We start from the raw sequence: 13,201 nt of genomic DNA, 5'->3' as shown, positions 1-13,201 counted from the left end.
GCTCTCCAGGCTGCCTACTCAGCCATCCCAAGGGCATGGTTGTGGATGCCTCCAGGTCCAGAATGAGTCAATGCCCCCAGAGCAGGATGCAGGACACAGGAAGGAGAGGCATGACCCTTTCTTTAAGGGATCTTGTCCCAGAGGTTCCAAACATCCCTTCTTCACACTCCATTGGCCAGCAGTCCCTGGCTACAGGAAGGCAGAGAAAAGTGACCACAAACCCAGCTGAATATTGACAGATCTATTATTGTGGAAGAAAGAGTCAATGATGATTGAGGGGACAGCAATCAGCCTCATTTTTTCCCATAAGTCTTAGTACTACATCATTTTTTTAAATTGAAAATACTTGCTAATAACAAATTAAGTGATCCAAAGATACGTAAAGAAAAACCCCTACGCACCACCCTCTCCCCACTCCCGCAACCTGAAACTGTTTCCAGTTAATAGTAACATTTTGATGTGTATTCTTTCGTGCCTTTCTTGAGAGTAATTAAAACATATGCAAAGCTTTCTGTGTCTCTGCCCACTTTTAATTTTTAGTTTTTATTTTTTAAAAAATGTTTATTTAGAGAGAGAAAGAGTCCAGGTGGGGGAGGGGCAGAGAGAGAGGGAAAGAAAGGATCCCACTCAAGTTCCACACTGTCAGCGCAGAGCCCTACTCGGGGCTTGATCTCACCAACCGTGAGAACATGACCTGAGCTGAAATCCAGAGTTGAACGCTTAACCGGCTGAATTACCCAGGCGCACCCTCACTTTTAATACTTTAAAATGAGATCATCCTACACACAATATTTGCTACGATTTGCTTATTTCTAATTTATAATGAATCTATTTACTATATGTGGCTCTAACCTGTGTATTTTAATAACTGCATATCTTATAATATAGATTTCTTAGTTGGGGTCACTATAATTTCTTCCACCACTCTCCAATAGAATATACACGTTATTTCCTTTTATTGTCACTATAAATAATGTTTCAAGAAACAACCTTGTGCACATATCTTTAGGTATTTGTTTTTGTAGGATACTTGATTAAAGGATATGTACAATTAAAATTGCAATAGATTCTACCTGGTCACTATGGATTGTCATAATCTGCAGACTGGCCAGTCACAAATGAGAATGACAGGCCCTTGATAGCACTCCTCTTTGCTGCTGGAAGGAAGAGGAGAAAGGGGGAGAAGGGTATAGAGCAGACAGCGTGATTTCCAGGTACTGGTTTGTTCCCTGGTCTAGTAGCAGAGAATGTGCTTCATTCCACCTGCTCTTGGAGAGAAAGGGACGAGGGCACCTCTGCTTCCGCTGAGAAGCAGGTGGAATCACAGTGCCTGCCTCACAGCAAGCCACCCTGCCCTGAGAAGGACTGTAAAGAGGATTCACAGGTGAGAAGAATGGGTCTGGGCACCCTACGAGGGACGTGAACCCTCCCAGCCGCGTGGCCAGGCAGACAGAGCACTAAGCCTGCAGCCCTGACTCACAGAGCCATTTTCATGGGCCATGTCCCCAAGGCCAACTCCCCATGGTCCAGACAAGGAAACTGAGGCTCAGGGAGAGCATGGCTTGGCCAAGTTCACTGAGGAAGGCTGAAGGAGGGTCTGGGGACTAGCACCCACTACCAGGACCCCCGAACTGTTCCCATCACCCACATTCCCGCACTTGGCCTTATGTCTGAGCTTTTTGGCTTGGGTTGTCCTTGCTGGTCCCAGTGTGCAGCCTGGAGAGCTCATGGGGTCACCACCCTGGCTTATGATTTGTGGGCTGGCAAGGGTAGTGGCAAGTGGAGGAGAGCTTTGCAGGGTTGGGGTGGCTGGGGGTGGAGAAGCAGGGCCTGCTCCCTCCTGCTCCCCTCTTCCTCCTCCATCTTCCCAGCATGCTAGACACTGGGGGCGGGGGGGCGGTGCCCAGCCGGACAGGATGACAGGCATCATCCATCTCCCAACTGGCCAAGGCAGGGAGAAGGCTGACATGTCTGGAGATTTCAGCCCCATTCACAGATTGGGGACTAAGGACTAAAGCCCGATAGCTAGGGAGTGACAAAATGGAGTGCTGAGCCCAGAATCGACTCACCTCCCCCCCAAACCCTTGCCTTCCCCTCCAGTGCCAGGGGGGCCCCTGTTTCCCTTTCACACAAGCCTAGTGCTCACCCCCCACCTATATTCCTTCTGTCTCAGCAGAGTAAGGGGAAGGATGTTGGGGACGACAGGCTAACACTTGTCCATGCTCAGCACTTTGCAGGACATCCTGTTTTGCTGTTGGGGGTGTTCGGCCCTCGGTGAAGAGGGTTGGTGCATAAGAATCTCAGGTCTGCTCCTGGCAGGCAGCCACACCCCCTTCAGAAATCACTTAGCTTCCTGGATTCCTGGAATCTCCACTCCCAAAGTCTCTACCTCCTGGAAGGATGCAACACACCCCCACGCTACCTCCCCCACACTTACAGCTGTGTCCCAGACATATGGAATGACCTGACCATTATCCAAACAGTTTTACTCACAGCCAAAGAGACAGAGAATGATCCATGCAGTTGGAGAGAGGAGGGCAGTTTCTTTCCTGTCTAGGGATCCTGTGTATCTTGGGTCATCTAGTAAAAAAAACTGCTGTCATTGGGCACAGACAAATCAGTTATAACTAAATAACTTCAATTCCAGAAACTGCCTTCCTCACTTAGGCCTGTCGGCGCTAACTGGTCATCAGCTTTGCTCGGCCTGGTTGTGCCGGTCTGCCCAGCCCAGCCTGCAGGGCCAGGACTGGGAACCAGCCTCAAAGCTCTTGGGTCTCACCCTTTTATCTGCCATTGACTTTTGCTGCATGGGGACGTCTCATTCCCATCAACCTACCCTTTGTTACTTGGGAGCTTATATTTAGCTGTTGTTTTTCTCACATTTTGGGAAGTGCTGACTTTGTGCCCGTCAGGGCAAAGCCAGAGGCCAGAGGCTGCCTTGTATGTTTTGCTCAGCAGCTCAGAAAGCTCTTATATTTGGGATATTCTGAATTTGGAAGAGGAGGGAAACAAAATCCTCCAGGGTAACCCTCGATTGTTGTGGGGCAAGAGATTGTTATGAGGGATTGGAGTCTGAGCTCCTTAAAGGGCAGTGATGATGTCTTCATATTTCTGAATCCCTAGCACCTATCAGGGGCTGGTCCAGAAAGTGCTAGATAAATATTGCTGGGCAAATGTAAGGAGACCCTGAGCTCACAGACAAGTCACAGGTCAGGAATGATTGTGCCCAAGAACCCAATGTCTTTTGTGATAGGGGATCCAAGAGGGGCTGCAGCTCAAGGAGAAGGGGTCCACGAGGCACCCTATCAGCCCCTGGGGCAGGCTTTTGGAGGACATGGGGGCATTAGCTGCATGTTTGCCCCACGACTTGGCCACGAGGGATGAGAAGGCTGTGCATTGTACTAGGTGAGCAGCTGTGCCCAATGGAAGCCCCATGTGCTCTGGGGCAGTGGGCCGGGAGCCCTGCACCCTATTTCTGTAGCCCCAGTTCTGCTCCAGGGGATTGCAATCTGCTGGCTGGTCCTAGCAACAGTTACTAAGATAAATAGCAGAGGACGCCTGGATCACAGCTTGCTCCCTTTTGGGGATGGCCCTGAGGGAGACGTGTCGGGGCCCCCCCAGATGGTCTTATGGGGGTGGGTGGAGGCAGGAAGCCCACAGAGGACTCTGGGGACTGCTGCACACCACGGAGATGAACACAGCCATTTGTTATGTGTAATTAAATTGAGCTAATTTCATTCTGTGGCACAGAGCCGGAGAATCAGGGTTCTCAAAAAATGTTATTATCTTATCTCATTTTGTGTAAATGTCATCATGGCGCAGCTGGAACGGGAAGAAAGGACATTTTTGAGATGTTCCTGGTCCCCTAAATGGATTGCGTTCTGTTCCTTCAGCATTAAAGTCAATCTGATGCCAAAGCCTCCAGGAGCTGATGTAGATGAAATGTTACATTTATATAATCATTCCACAGATGGACAGGAAAGCGCTTTTTCTGGATAAATCTCAGAACTGAGGGAGGGAAGCTGAGAGATCAGAGGCTCGCAAACCCCCTGGGGCCCCTGGCATCTCTGCTCCCGAACCAGCTACAGCCACTCCGTTTTCTAGGTTTGCCCCAGAGGGGAAATGACTGAAAGAAATGGAGAAATAAACCCAGGCAGCCAAGTTCCCCTTTTAGTCTTTGTCCTCTAGCGGCTCTGTCAAAGTAGGCAGCCCTCAGGGACACAGCTGGAAAAAAGTGAACAAAAAAGAATAACCACACGGTTCTTTTCAACATAAAGATATGAAATACAAACCAAACTTATGATATGTGCCGCCAAAGGTCAAAATCTGGACGAACTCAGTCCACTCTTTCAAAGAGTTCGAGGGAAAAGGCCCATGTAAACAAAAACAAGATGGAGAGTTTCTTTCCAGGGGGCTAAGCATCTTTTGGGTCTTCCCGCCCACGCAGCCCTGGCATGTGGGATATGGGCAGGTGTCCAGAGCTTCACTGACTTCCCTCGTTGACCACACCCTCAGCCTCAACACTTTTTAGGTCCCTCTTTTCCACTTGAAACCACTCACTGCTGTCTTCACAGAGGGAATAGCTATTGAAGATGTAAAAGTGTCCTTCGAAGCAGAGTTTGCCTGGATCGGGCTCCCTACAACCACAGCCTGGCTGGAGGGACCGATGGCCATGCCACCTCAGCTGGAGCTCAGACACACCACTGCGATGGCCTCCTCAGAGCCTCCCATTCTTGGCTTGTTTGTCCTCGGGCTCTCCATGGTGACGCTTCCTCCCTCAGTGCTGGGAAGTTTTGGAGGTCGGTGGCCTTTGTGAAGGTCTTGCCGTGAGAGACGGACACGCAGAGTGTCTGATGTGTTCCTGTGCTCCAAACATGGTGGCCACCCTGTGGCTCTTCATGGCAGCCAGCAGTCACAACGTACTGGTTTCTGATGTTGCTGTGCTAGAAAGATCAATGATGGATTCAGGTCTTAGGGGTGAACCAGTCAATAGGAAAATATCCCCAGGTCCTCAAAGAGGTGTCTCAGATGCTGAGGACCGCACATGTCGTTTTCATGATGTGCTCACATTTCTCCATGGGGCCACATCACCCCTCATGATGGCCATGTGCTTGCATCCTTGGGAAGATGGCCTGTCGACACCCAGCTCCTTCCTCCTGCCATGCAGCCCACACCTCCTCTGCCAAGTCATCAAGTCACAGGCCTTTCTGAGTCTGGATTTCACAGAAACATAAAGCTTAGGACTGGAAGGGACCTCAAAAAGTACTTTATATTTCTGTCATACTACGGATTTCACTTGCTTTCATATACATTTTCTCATTTCCTCATAAAGACTGTCATCTTCCCCATGCAGAATACAAACGAGGACACCGAGGTCTAGAGAGGTTAAGTGGCTTATTGAAGGTCATGCTGATCCTACTGGGTGCCCACCTTGAAGTTTCAAATCTCGGTGCCTCCTCATCCATATCCTCCTTGGACTTGCCCTAACCTCTGGTGTCGAGTGGACCATATCGCACCATGGTCCAGCCTCGGCCATCTTAGCAAACTGGGCTTCTAGGGACAGCAGTATGCCCCAAAGCCTCTGAGATTTGAACTGAGGAGCCCTGTCCCAGGTGGGAAGTCTTGAGGCCCTGGCCTAAATGCCCCACCATGGGGGGGCCGGGCAGAGTCAGCTCAAACACAGACATACCAAAGTCATCTTGTGACACGGGCCACCCATGACAAGCTGGACACCTGCTGCACCACGAGTGAAGCCCTTATTACCCTAAGTGTGGTGGTATCTCCCTGGTCGATGTTCCGGGACCCCTCCAACCCTCTCCCACCGACAGACCCTCCTGAGGGCTGTAGACCTTCTTTTCAGCAAGGTGTGCACTCTGGATTTCCTCCCCAAACAGTTTGCAGTCACGAGGATGAAATGCCCAGGACTGCGCTGCTAAATGAGAATCTGAGGGGAAAGGAAGTTTCTTGGGATTCTCCACTGTGGTGTCCACAAACTCGAGATTAAAAGGTCACTTGTTCCTCCAGACCGGATCATGAGGGGCCATCTGTTGCTCATGGTTTGGCCTGCACCGAGTTCAGCCTTCATGAGTCTCTCTGCTGTTCCCCCTGCCCTTAGGTAGGCTACTCATAAGTCATCACAGGCAGGCAAGCCTGACCTAGTTTTTAAAAAAAGGTTTATTTATTTTTGAGAGAGAGAGAGAGAGAGAGAAAGAGAGAAAGGGGCAGAGAGAGAGGGGGACAGAGGATTCAAAGCGGGCTCCACACTGACATCAGCAAGCGGGATGCAGGGCTTGAACTCACAAACTGTGAGATCATGACCTGAGCCCAAGTGTGAAGCTCAACCCACTGAGCCACCTGGGCGGCCCCTGACCTATTTTTTAAGACCAGTTCGGTGAGGAGGTCCTTTCATCCAAGGACACTGGTTTGTGGCACTGTTTCCACGTGCCACTCAGAGCTGGCAGTTCAGTGGAGGGACCCCCCCAGCCTGGGGGTGTTGTGCCCACTTCCTGGGGCGGAGCAGGAGGGAGCCACTCAGTGAGCCCCACCTGGGACAGAGGAGCCGTTGAGGAATGGGAAGCTTCCACCGGGGTGGGAAGAAGTGGGGGGCAGAGAGGGGCATCAAAAATTAGCACTTTGTCCTGAAGGCCCCAGGGAACCTCTGAGCAGCTGAAGCCGGGCAGTGACATCCGGGCCATTTGTCCTTCACACTGCGCTGAGGCTCAGCAGGGTGGTGGTGAGGGTCCTGTGACAGAGCTATGGCAGCGTGCTGAAACACAATCCTTCACTCCAGATTTAGAACATACGAGAGAAGCCACTCTCCAAGGGAAGACACCTTTGCCCATCAGAAGCCTCCCCTGCCTCCTCTCCCCAAAATCCCATCCCCTGCAGTTGTGACCTGAGAGGCTTTGACCTGAGAGAAGGCTTCTTTCCCTAGTAAAGAGAAGGTCCCAGGAAAAGACCTCGCTCCACTCTCATGAGGCTCTGCCGCTTGGTATGGGAGAGTTTGCATGAGACTCTCCTGAGAGAGGTGTGCACGGTGAGTGTGGGAAGGCCCCAGGGTGCTGGACACCCCAGGGAGGAGGTGGGCGCTGCCCCAGGGCTGGAGGAACAGAAGGAAAGGGCCTTAAGCTCCATCAGCTTCTCGGGCTGTCTGGGCAGACGCTCAGGGTGGGGTGTCTCTCCCGGGGCCCAGCAGAGGCGGGAGGGGATGACTCCCTCACCTAGACCTGCCTACATCCCTGGCCTGGTTTGAAACCCCAAAGGGACTAAGTTGTTCCAAGGAAACTGCACAGATAGTCCTCAGCTTAGACCCAGGGTGTGCTCTGAACAGTCTTTATTCATTTGGTTGTTTCCCGGCGTAAACAATGTTCTGCTCGCTGGTAATTTAGGGTCTTGGGTCGGCCCACAAAAGCTTGACTGACCCACAAGGTGGCCGGGCACAGTACTAACAGTGGCCTTGGTCCCCAAGCTTTCTTCAGGAGCTGGGTGCTGATTCCCTCTGAGGCAGGGTGGGAGCTGGAGACTTGCTGGAGAAAGCTGGGGTGACAGAGAAGGGGGGAGGGAGGAGAGAGAAAGGGCAGTCTCTTGTGTGTGCGTATGTGCGCATGTTAGGGACTGGGCTGAAGGGGCTATGGAGACAAGGGGACAGATTCTCACGGCCATCTTTGACGCATGCTCCAGGGAGGAACAGGACTCAGCAGGCACAGAAGTGGACGCTAGAAGGCGCAGGGCAGCAGTCAGACCTGCTGGGGACATGAGTGTGCCCTTTGGTGCCTCAGGATTTGACAACCCTTCAAGCCCGATAATTTGTTCTACTAAGCATCTACAAGAGCATGAACGGGGGAGGGTCAGAGAGAGAGGGAGACACAGAATCTGAAGCAGGCTCCAGGCTCTGAGCTGTCAGCACAGAGCCCGACGCAGGGCTCGAACTCACGGACCGTGAGATCATGACCTGAGCCAAAGTCAGACGCCCAACCGACTGAGCCACCCAGGCTCCCCTACTTTTTTTTTAAACTGAGGTTCAATTCACATACAGTAAAATGAACCCATTTAGTGGGCAATTCTGTGAGCTTTGGCATAACGTGTATAGTTGTGTAACCACCATCTCAGTCAAGATATAGAACATTCCATCACCCCCTCCTGGACCTCAAAATTTCCCTGAGCCCCTTCTCCCCACCACCAGCTTCCAGAAACTACTGATTCGCTTTCTGTTCCTACAGTGTTGTCTCCTCCAGGAGATCATATAAATGGAATCATCGGCTTTTGAGTCTGGCCTCTTTCAGTTAGTGGAATGCATTTGAGACTCATTTATGTTGTTCCCTTTTCTTGTTGATTACTATTTCACTGAACAGATGAACCACAGTTTGTTTCTCTTTTCCACGACTGAGAGACACTTGGGTTGTTTCCAGTTTTTTGGCAATCACCGACAAAGCCTCTAGAAACACTTGCATATAGGATTTTGTGTGAACACAGGTTTTCATTTCGTTTGAGTAAATGCCTGGGAGTGAGAACACTGGTGTTACCGGCAAGAGTATGTGTCACTTAATGAGAAACCACCAAACTATTTTCCAAAGTACCATTCTTGCACACCCACAGCCGTGCGAGATTTCCAGCTGCTCCCTGTCCTTGCCACCACTTGGTGTTGTCAAGTTCTGGGTTTCCCCCCTTCATTCTAAATAAGTGTGCAGGGGTATTTCAGCGTTTTGTCGTGGTTTTAATTTGTATCTGCCTAACGACTAGTGATGTTAATCATGTTTGTATATGTTCATTCACCATCTTCTTCCTCTGGTAAAGGATCTGTTCAGAGACATTGTCTATACTTTTAAATTGGGTTGTTTTGTGAGTTTCGAGTTCTTCCGATATTTTCTGCACCAGTCCTTTATCAGATACATGATTTGCAAGTCTTTTGTCCCAGTCATGGGACAAAAAAAAAGACTTTTCTCTTCCTTCATTCACAATCCTACCTCCTAATCTTGCATTCGTCAGAGACATGCACTCTACTATATTTGACATGCCCATAAGCACACAGTGTGTCTATAAAGTCTAGACACATAATTAAACTCACATAATAAATGATTTATTGATATCAAAAATACATGGTATGCTTCAGTGTGTTACCCCTCCTTAGCAAATTTATAGTTCAATACAAAATCTCAAGGAATGCCCACGGCATTTTATCAGTCTCTGCACCTGTGTCCATCATGTGCTGGCTCTGATGACTTATTTATACTTATAATGACTTATTTATACTAAATGAACTTGTGCCTTTATTATACTCCAGGAAAAATAATCAAGGGGGTTCAATTTGCAGAAAAATAAATTATTATTCATGTTTTCAGATTTCATGGCCACTCTATATAGGCATCTTTAAATTTTCATTTATTTATTTATTTATTTTTTGAGAGAGAGAGCACGTGAGTGTGTGCCTGAGTTGGGAAGGGGTGAAGGAGAGGGAGAGAGAGAATCCCAAACAGGTTCCATTCCCAGCTCACGATGGTGGATCATGACCTGAGCTGAAATCAAGAGTCGAACGCTTAATCTACTGAGCCAACCAGGCACCCTTATGTATGCATCTTTATAAAAATCTATGAACTTGTGTGTATTTCTGGTTCTATTTCTTTTTTTTTTTTTCTGCTCAACACTGTTTTTAAGTCCTCCTCCTGTTGCTGTAGGCAGATCAGTTTTGTGGCTTCTGATGCCCAGCACTAAACAGAGAGTATTTCACTTATTCTCATAGTGATCGACACAGATTTCTGAGATTCCTGGTATCACAAACAACACTGAGAATTGCTTCTTCCCCGCCACCAGGAAAGACCCCTGTGAGAATTTCTCTGTGTTTTACATTCAGGGGTTGCACTGCTGGGTCAGTAATATGGGCATACTTAACTTCACTACGCATTGGTAGGATGGCTGGGCTCGTTTCCTATCCCATCAGCTATATAGGAGGGTTCCTGTTTTTATTTTTCGTGTTTTTTTTTTTTTTTCACATTCTATCATTTGATTTGATCCACTTTAATTGACTTTATCCTCATCAGATGAATGCTATCTTTTTGTTTACATTTGCATTTTTGTGTGTGTTTGTGCATCTCTTCATATTTTTCCTAGTCATTTGGATTTCCTGTTTGTTAAGTGCCCGTTCATAGTCATTTCCAAACTTTTCTATAGGATTTTCTGTGTTTTTTTTTTTCTTGTTGATTTCCAGGGATTTCTTATATATTCTAGATATTAATCTCTTATCAGTTTTAGATAGAGAAAATATCTTTTCTTAGTCTGTTATACATTAATTAACTCTGATTAGGATGTCTTTTATGATAAAGAAATCTTTACTTCTATATAGTCAAATATTTCAATTTATTACTTTATGTTTTACTCTTTTGGGGTCCTGTTTAAGTTCTTTTCTGCCCCTATATCAGAGACATTTTCCTGCATTTTCTTCCACTAGCCTTATAGTTTTCCCACAAAATTCAATGGTCTTTAATTCCCCTGGATCAATTTTTACGCATGGTATAAATAGGAGTTTAGTTTTATTTTTCCATTTGGTGACCCAATTTTCTCAGCACCACCTACTAAATAATCTTCCCTCTTCCCATTAACTTGTGGTGTCAACTTTACTCTATATTGAATGTGCACACATACACACTGTTAAAAGATAAAGGCATATAAAAAGGCTAAGTTTATTTGAGCAAAAATTGGTTTGAATAGGGCAGCACCAAGCCAGAGGGGGTAGGGGCACTCTACTGATAGGAGCTAGGGGAAGGGCATAGGTGCAGAAGCAAAGAATGGAAAATATTTGATTGGCTATAGCTTAAAGCCTAGTTCACTCTTTGTGATTGGTTGTCCCTAGCATTTCAATTTCATGACCTTGAAGTATTTATAGGCTTAGGTTTTGGTTTGCCTAAGTAGGTGCCAGCGCATTACATCCACCTCAGCCTAATGGGCTCCCTGTTTAATTAATCTGCTGTAGTTTCTTCTGCCAAATTAGTGAATAGTGCTAAATTAATACAAAATTGGGGAGCCAGGGAACCACTGTTCCTAGGGGGAATTCAAGGTCAAGTTTCTTTGAGCCTCTGATCACAAGGTTTCATTCAACCAATCAACACAGAATCTTATACTGTAAGTGTTTCTGTTTAAACAAAAATTTTTTAATGTTTATTTATTCTTGAGAGAGAGACAGCATGAGCAGGGGAGGGACAGAGTGAGGGAGACACAGAATCTGAAGCAGGCTCCAGGCTCTGAGCTGTCAGCACAGAGCCCGATGCGGGGCTCAAACTCCTGAACCGTGAGCTCATGACTGAGCCACCTAGGTTCCCCTAAGTCTTTCTGTTTAAAGACACCTTGTTTAACATATATTCTCACAAATAATTAAATTCACTGTCTTTGAATATTTAAAGCCAGAGGCTTTGGAGGCCTCTCACATTCTATAGGTTCATTTACCAACATCCTTGTAAAACAGGACAGTTTCATCAGCATTGAGAACCTGCTCTTCCACATACAACTCTTTTCCAGCATAACACTTTGCAGGTATTTTTAAAATTCTTCTGCAGCCTCTTGATCTACAGAACCTCCCCTCCTGCAAGTTTAACATTTTTCACTCCGTATTGCTTTTTGAAACTTGTGAGCCAGCCAGAACCAACCAAGAAGGATTTAGCATTCCCTGCCTCTGGGTAATGTGACAGTAAATTTCTTTGGCTTTTAGCCTCACAACAGTGCTGTCTACTATGCTTTCTTTATGGGTCGTCATCGCATGAGTACAGAAATGTGGCTGCCTTTCCTTCTTCCATAGCTTAATCATACACTCTGGATGTTACTTTAACGCTTTCCTGAGCAGCCTGGTGTACAGATTAACAAATTTCCTTGTCCTTTTTGTGGTTGTATTGTATTGTTGGATCTTTAACATTGAACTCGTCATGGCCAACAACAGCACCTTCACACGTATCTGAAAAAAATTTACCAAAAAGATGTATGTTTTTTCGTAAGGCATATCACAACTTTCTTAGGAACACTAGACAGCACTATGACTGGGGACCATTTTAAACACTGAAATCACCAAAAATACACAGAAATGTGAAAAATGTGGCACTGAATAAACCACAAAAATGTTTGTTTACAATATGAAACAAGAAGACAGAGTGTTGCCTTGTTTGCCTCAGCTAGGAACATGTACGTCCAGTGACTCAAACTTTTCACCACTCTGCGTATGTTCCCAAATGACCGCATTGTGAAAATTGATTTTGGGGTTATAAATAAATTTTATTGAGTAGGAAAATTTATAAATATGGAATCCACAATTAATAAGGATCAATTACATTTGTTTCTGAACCATCTTTCATGGTCCCTTTGTCTATTGGCATGTACCTGTACCACCACCAAAGTCTTATAGCTGTTGTTTTAGATTGTGTCAATGTCTAATAGGATGGATTCCTCAACGATTTGTTCTTCTTTTTCAAGACTGACTTTTCTAACTGCGCGCTTTAATATTTCTGTAAACGTTTTATAGTAGAATCTTTGAACCCCTCAAATAATCCAGTTGGAATTTTATTAGGCATTCAATTTATAGATTAATTAGAGAATAATTGATTTTAACGTTAACTCATCCATCCATGAACATAGTATATCTCACCATTTACTTGGATTTTCTTTTGTATCAATTAATATTTTTTTAACGTTTACTATTTTAATTCCTAGGTACATTATAGTCTTTCTAACTATTGTGAATTCTACCTTATTTTCTACCTTATTTCTAAGTTGGCTACCATAAGTAAAAAACAATATTAATTTTTGTGAGTTGATATTTTACCTTGCAATATCGATAAATGCTCTTATGATTCATCTAATGGTCCTGTTGGATAATCTATGTAGATTATCAAATGTGCAAATAAAGATAGTGTTATTTCTTCTCTTTGAATTCTTTTAGCTCTTATTTCCTTTTTTTTGGTCTCAGAATGATTGCCAGTACCCCAGGATTTATATTAAGTAGTAAGGATGAAGTGAGATGCTTTTGTTGACTAAATATTTTTTTTTCTGTTTAGATTTTGTCAAAATAAGGAAGTATTTTTATATTCATAGTTTTTTGAATTGTTTAAAAATAATCATTAACAGGTGTTGAATGTTACCTCGTACTTTTCTACATATATTGTTACAATATATTTTTGTTTTTAGTCCTTAGTACCTCAGTTCTTAACGTGGCTGCTTTTCTGATGCT

Source organism: Panthera leo, chromosome B4 (genome assembly GCF_018350215.1).
Source record: "Panthera leo isolate Ple1 chromosome B4, P.leo_Ple1_pat1.1, whole genome shotgun sequence".
In the NCBI taxonomy this organism is placed as follows: Eukaryota; Metazoa; Chordata; class Mammalia; order Carnivora; family Felidae; genus Panthera; species Panthera leo.
This window is presented reverse-complemented; position numbering follows the sequence as displayed.